The 7,510-nt window shown below is 34.4% G+C and overlaps 1 non-coding gene across 1 annotated transcript; it reads right to left on the reverse strand.

Annotated features, from left to right (window-relative positions):
- Positions 1–3,878: 3,878 nt before the first annotated feature.
- LOC122479219 lies at positions 3,879–3,985 on the reverse strand. Its single transcript, XR_006296285.1, has one exon. It is a non-coding gene; the product is annotated as a U6 spliceosomal RNA (small nuclear RNA).
- Between the last annotated feature and the right edge of the window lie 3,525 nt (positions 3,986–7,510).

The following is a 7,510-nucleotide window of genomic DNA, read 5'->3' on the forward strand; positions in this document are numbered from 1 at the left end:
TAAATAACCTAGAAATCGACTGAAGCCTTGCAGAACAGACTCTCCACAGCTAAATACAGAGGAGTCCACATCTAAGAGGCTAGGAAAGACAGAGATGTGATCTAGAGCCAAATGAACTGTGGGGCTATCCACCAGAGGAGAGGAGAAAGCCAGACCCTATACCAGGCAACTCAGGCATGGGAGTTCCACACAGGGAAGATAATTCCCATAATATTTGGCTTTGAAAACCACAGGCGTCTAACAATCAGTGGGGCCTGACACCTGTCACTTTAAAAACTAGTGGACTCAGCTCTGGGAGTGCCTAAGAATGATAGGAAACTGAGTTTCCACACTTAAAGAGACAACACAGCAAACAGACTCATGGAGATACAGCAAGATGCAGAAATTTGAAAAACACTGAGGGTATATGGGAAGGAGATTTATTTACTAATCTCAGAGCATGTGCTGAAGGGGCGGGGGTCTTTGGGGGACTTGAAAGGACAAAAGAACTAGAAAGCAGCATTTCCCTCCCTTGCAACCCAGCCTAGATACACAGACACCTGTTGGAACCAGTATATAGCCAACAATTGTTACATACTTGCTAACAGCCAGCTCTTCCCCCATTCCTCTGCGGACACCCCTGCTCCAACCCTGCCTGGCAGCAGCATTCTTGGGCAGCTGCAGCAGACCAGTGTGGACCTTGGTGGCAATGTATGCCCTTTTCCCACATTCTACTGTGGATCTGCCCCCTCCAATACAACCCCTCCAATGTGCTCTTGGCCAGAGCAGTCCAAGACTGTCAGCCCCAACAGGGGCCAGCACCACTCTGCCCCAGGGAGAACAGAAGATAATCACAAACACCAGTCTAAGTGCAGTCCAAACAGTGGGGGCAAACATTAGGTCTGACTACGGGCCCCCACCCACCAATGAAAGCATTCAGGAGACAACACAGGGAGAGTGCCCTGAAGTTTGGTGCCACCGCATCTCTGGCAAATACTTGGTATTACTCAATTCAAGCCCAAGGCAGCCTCAGACTGGCCCATTGACAACACACGGACCAAACTATGACCAAAGCAGGCAAAGAGAGCCGCTAAAGACAACTGGACTGAAAGCAAACACTGCTCAGCCATAGTAAAGCACATGCAACACACACAGGAGACTCTCCTGAAGCCAGGTTCTGGTGAACAGGGAACTTTGCACTGTAGGGCACTCCAGGACCTCTTCTTCACAAGGCCACTACTTGTAAGAGCAGAAGACATGGCTGATTTACCTAACACACAGAAACAGACAGACAGAGTTAGACAAAATGAAAAGATGGTAAAAAAACAAATCGGAGATGAAAAACTCAATAACTGAAATTAGAAATAAATAAACTAGATGGAATAAATAGCCTACTAGAGTAATAAGAACTGATCAATGACCCAGAGGACAGAGTATTGGAAAGCAGTAAATATGAACAAGAGAGATGGAGGAGAAAAAATTATATATAATATACATTATATATATAATATACATTATATATAATATACATTATATATATATACATTATATAATATACATTATATAAATATACATTATATATATACCTTATATATATATATATATATATATATATATATATGAAAATAGACTAAGAGAACTCAGTGACACCATCAAGGTAATAACATTTGCATTATAAAGGATCCCAGAAGGAGAAGAGAAAAAAAAGGGGGCAGAAAATGTGTTTCAATATATAATAGCTGAAAACCTCTTGAATCTGGGAAAGGAAACAGAAATCTAGACCCAGGAGGCACAGAGAGTCTCCAACAAAATCAGCCCAAGGAAGTCTGCACCAAGACACATACTAATTAAAGTGGAAAAAGTACTGATAAAGAGAGAATTTTAAAAGCAGCAAGAGAAAACAAAACAGTTACATTTAAAGGAAACCCTATAAGGCTATTAGCTTATTTTTCAGCAGAAACTTTGCAGGCTGGAAGGGAGTAACATGCTGTATGCAAAGTGCTGAAAGAAAAAAAAAACCTCTGCAGCCAAGAATACTCTATACAGCAAAGCTATAGTTCAGAATATGTGAAATAAAGAATTTTCCAGACAAATAAACGTTAAATAAATTAATGACCACCTAACCAGCCCTACAGGAAACGTTAAAGGGTACTCTTTGAGTGGAAAGGAAAGACCATAACTAGGAGTAAGAAAATTAGGAAGAACAAAAGCAAAAAAATTAACTACATTTATAAAAATCAGTCAAGGGATTCACAAAATAAAATAAAGTGTAACATCACATACTTAAAACATGGGGGGGGGTGGTGAATAAAGAATGTATTCAAACTTAAGTGAGCATCAACTTAATATAGACTGTGCTATGCACATGTTACATATAAACCTAAAGGTAACCACAAATCAAAAACCATTAATAGATATGCAAAAAATAAAGAAAAGGAATCCAAATATATAACTAAAGAAGCCAACTTGTCATTAGAGAAGAGAGTAACAGAAGAAAGGAGCTGAGGAAAACTACAAAACCAACCATGAAACAAGTAACAAAATGGCAATAAATGCATACCTCTCAATAATTACTTTGAATGTAGGTGTACTAAATGCTCCAATCAAAAAAAAACAGGGTAGGGGTTTCTGGGTGACCTAGTTGCTTAAGTGTCTGACTCTTGGTTTCAGCTCAGGTCATTATCTCACAGTTCATGAGATTAAGCCCCGTGTCTGGCTCTACACTGACAGCACAGAGTCTGCTTGGGAGTCTCTCTCTTCTCACTCTCTGCTCCTCCTCTTCTCTCTCTCCCCGCCACCCACCAAATAAATAAAAACTTAAAACAGAAACAAGGTGAAGGATTGTTTAAAAAAGCAAGATCTATCTATATGCTGTCTATAAGACCTAAAGACACATGCAGATTGAAAATGACATCATGGAAAGGCATTTATCATTCAAATAGAAGTAAAAAAAAGTCAGGGTAGCAATACTTATATTAGACAAAATAGACTTTAAAACAAAGACTGTAACAAGAGGTGACAGACACTATATAATAAAAGGAAAACTCCAAAAAGAAGATATAACAATTAGAAATACTTATGCACCCAACATGCAATCACCCAAATGAAGCAGCTAACAACAAACATAAAGGAAGTAAGTCATAGCAATACAGTAATAGTAGGAAACTTTGACATCCTACTTACATCAATGGATAGATCATCCAAACAAAAAATCAACAAGGAAACAGTGGCTTTGAATGACACATTAGACCAGATGGATCTAATGGATATATTCAGAACATTCCATCCTAAAACAGCAGAATGCACATTCTTTTCAAGTGCACATGGAACATTCCCCTGAACAGATTGCAAATTACACCACAAAACAAGTCTCAAAAAATTCAAAAAGTTGAAGTCATACCATGAATCTTTTCTGACCACAATACTATGAAACTAGAAATCAACCACAAGAAAAAATCTGGAAAGAACACAAATACGTGGAGGTTAAATAACATGCTACCAAGCAATGAATGGGTCAATCAAGGAAGGAAAGAGGAAATAAAAAATGCAGTGAACCAAATGAAAATGAAAACACCACAGTCCAAAATCTTTGGGATGCAGGAAAAGTGGTCTTAGGGAAGTACATAGTAATAAAAGAGTACCTCAAAAAGCAAGAAAAATGTCCATATTACCCAAAGCAATCTACAGATTTAATGCAATTTCTATCAAAATACCAACAGCATTTTTCACAGATTTATCCATTCTTCCCAAATTATTTATTTATTCATTCAATCATTCATGTGACTATGAATTCAGTCATATCTATGTGTATATATATATATATATATATATATATATGTATGTATATACATATATTTTTATTTATGTATACATATTATCTATATTTGTGCATAAATATTTTTAATATGGACTGCTTCACAATTTTTGGTGTCATCCTTGTACAGGGGCCGTACTAGTCTTGTCTGTATCATTCCAATTTTAGTATATGTGCTGCCAAAGTGAGGACTTATTTTATATTTTGAGTTATAATCTAGTACTACCTAATTTAATTACTCAGACTGTTTCAGCATTGGCCTGAGGGAGCTTTTTTATTGGTTCATGTATCCCTTTGTTATTTTTCACCAAACTGGAACAAATAATTTTACAATTTGTATAGAACCACAAAAGACCCCAAATAGCCAAAGAAATCTTGAGAAAGAAGTGTTTATAGACTGTAAATTCATCAAAGAAAAGAAAGACAAGACTAGGTCTAATCAGACTCTGAATCTAAGACTGATTTGTTCTCCACACCTTATTGTACACTGAGAAAATTTTCAGACTTACATTGTCTTATAATTTGTAAAGAATTTTGAAATATTAATATCTGTTGTAATTAAAAAAAGAAATGAATTCAGTGAACCTGAGAAAAGATAGCATTATATATTTTTTTCTTTAGACACTCCAAATACCTGAGTTAGAATTCTCAAAACTATTAAGCTAAGTACCACATTAATGAAAGTCATACTTAGTATGTTCCCAGAAAACATGTGGCAAACACTTGTTTGTCAATGATACTGTACTTTGTACTGGACATTTAGCTTTAATTCTAGGAGTGTACTGCTTTGAAATAATCATGTTGCAAAAATGACAAAGACAAATGAGTTTAATTCTACTAATTCATAGAAGATTTCTCAAAGGAAAGTAGAAAAATAATAAAAGTATTTTAACATTTTATTTAGAATCTTAGATATTTAATTCAGAATAGGCCAGGTAAGGTCAATTAAGGCCCACATGAGCCTATGTGAATACACATAAAATTAAATTTCAAAAAATTATTATAAGAAAAAATTCAGATTGATATATGAAGATAAAACTAAAAAAATTCACATCATATTCAAGACTTAAAGATTTTTAAAACAATTTAAAGTAGAAATTAGAAATAAATGGGTAAGCTAAAAAGAATAATTAACAACTGTTATGTTAATAAAAAAGTATTTTATTAATTGCCTTAAAATCTGATTTTAGGGCTAAAACGTGTGATATATTCATGAGGCTTCTTGAGTGTTGTGTGATTAAGTCACAACTCAAATTACTAACTCAGACTATCTATAAAATTGACCTTGAAAGTGATATGTCCTCAATTTTGTTATGGTCATTTCCTTTGTTCTTTTTTTTTACAGAGAATTTTTACTTTTGAATAAAGGCAGGTGCCTAACCTTTTCTTTCTTTAGTAATAGATTTGCATACTGGTGCCTTGCTTAAAAGTAAGGTATTCATCGATGAGATCTAGACCCATAATTTATCATCTAAAGAATTTACATGAATGGGTTAAGAATATCTTCTAGTTCTACTTTTTAAAGGGTGCTGTGATGTGCTATTTGCTATTTTTGAATGTGCTTTGGCAGGAATACTTCAAATTTTTTTTGAATAAATTCCCAAGGGATTTCTTAAATATAAATATTCCCAATATGTATACATAATGTATCCTTAGGAATAATTGATTATAATGGATCTTTCAATAAACAGTCCAAACAATTTCATACACAGATACACACACACACACACACACACACACACAGACACACACACACACCTAGGAATGTTGAATTAGAAGATTAAAGCACCAGTATTATTATTTCTAGGACTTATTCAGAGACATTTAGAGTGACCTTTAAATTCCGTGGATTTCTAAATTGTATTATTCTTAATTGTTCTTACCTTTTTGTTCTTTCTTATAAATGAAAGCATCACTTTGTTTTGTTAAAAGGGTAGATCTCATGTTAAGTGTTCTTACCACAATAATAATATGAAAAATACAGCCATTCGTTTTATGAAATATTATGTGGCAATTTAAAATAGTGGAACAAATACACATTTATTCACCTTAAAAAACTCTGAAATCTCATAATCTACATAAAAACTCATAGATTTTATATATATATATATATATATATATATATATATATATATATATAATCTGTTTTTTAACCTAAAGAATAACAAAAGTAGAGTTCATGTGAATGCGAGTCATTGTCTGTGTCCACTACCAGTCCCTTAATTGTCTATTTCATAACCTGCTTCACTCAAAATAAATTTTCAATTGTCAACCAGAATGATTAGTCTACAATATAAATGTCATTACGATGCACCCATGCTTGAAGTTATTTCTACTTATAATTAATTTTAAACTTGGTTGGAACGCCCTTGCTTAAATAGCTTCAGCTTCTACCACATCATGCTATTTGTATCCACATGAATTTTTACTGTCTTGTATAAATTTTCTACCTTTTGCTTTGTGGAGTTTTTGAACATATGCTATGCTCTCAATATGAGCCAGTTTTGTGAGACACTTTGCCTTTCACCACAATTACATTGGATAAAACCTTCCTGAACCTATGATTTACATTGTGCCCCGTATGCTCTACTATCACAACTAATACTTCTTTTATGATAAATTTGAAACCCTTAATTGAGTTGCATATTTAATTGTCTTTTTCTTCTGCTAGATTGTAGACTCCTTAATGGTTAGTACTGTCATTTTCTTGTTCAGCAATTTATTACTGGTACATGTCAGAATGTATTAAATATATATTACTGAACACCTAAATTGTGGCAGATTTCTTATATGTTAATGAAAGGAAGAGAGAAAAAAACACACAAGAATATAAACGTGATAAAGATTCAAAGATATGACAAAGATAGTGATGTACTATGATGTAAATTTTACAAATACTAAGATAACAATAAGATAGAGAATAGTTTAGGGGCACCTGGGTGGCTCAGTCAGTTAAGCGTCGACTTCGGCTCAGGTCATGATCTCGCAGTTTGCGAGTTCCGGCCCCGCGTTGGACTCTGTGGTGAGCTCAGAGCTTGGATTCCGCCTCAGATTCTGTGACTCCATCTCTCTCTGTTCCTCCCCCGCTCACAGTCTCTCTCTCCCTCTTTCTCTCTCTCTCTCTCAAAAATAAATAAGGAATAAAAAAATAAATTAAAAAAAAAGAGAATATTTGGATTGGGAGGGATGGAATCTCTGAAGACATGATAGCTGAACTATCTGTGAATACTAATACTAAGAAGAAGAACTATATAAGGATCAGAATACACAGTAAATCAATAAAAAGCCCTGAGAAACCATGCTCAAAACTTACGTATATTAAGAGAACAAACAAAACAAACAAACAAAACAAAAACAAGCAAATGAACCAAAGTCAGGATACTGCATCAGGTCCTTGTGACATAAGGGAAAGTGACTGGGGATAAGGCCAGGGAGTTGGGAAGAAGTTAGCTTGTAAAACATTCTATAGGCCATGGTGGAAATTTAGATTTGTTTTTGCTTGAAATGAAAACCATCAAACGTTAATAAGCAAGACTTTCCTATGATAATGTTTATTATATAAATGAAAGATCTTATAACTGCTATGTCAAAAATAAAATGTGCAGTCTTTTTTATATAAATGCACACACACACATACATGTATATGTATATGTATATACATGCACTCTGTTCAAAAGATGATGATGGCTTAAAATAAGTTGTAAAATGAAGACAGCA

Source organism: Prionailurus bengalensis, chromosome B1 (assembly GCF_016509475.1).
Source record: "Prionailurus bengalensis isolate Pbe53 chromosome B1, Fcat_Pben_1.1_paternal_pri, whole genome shotgun sequence".
NCBI classification, from domain to species: Eukaryota; Metazoa; Chordata; class Mammalia; order Carnivora; family Felidae; genus Prionailurus; species Prionailurus bengalensis.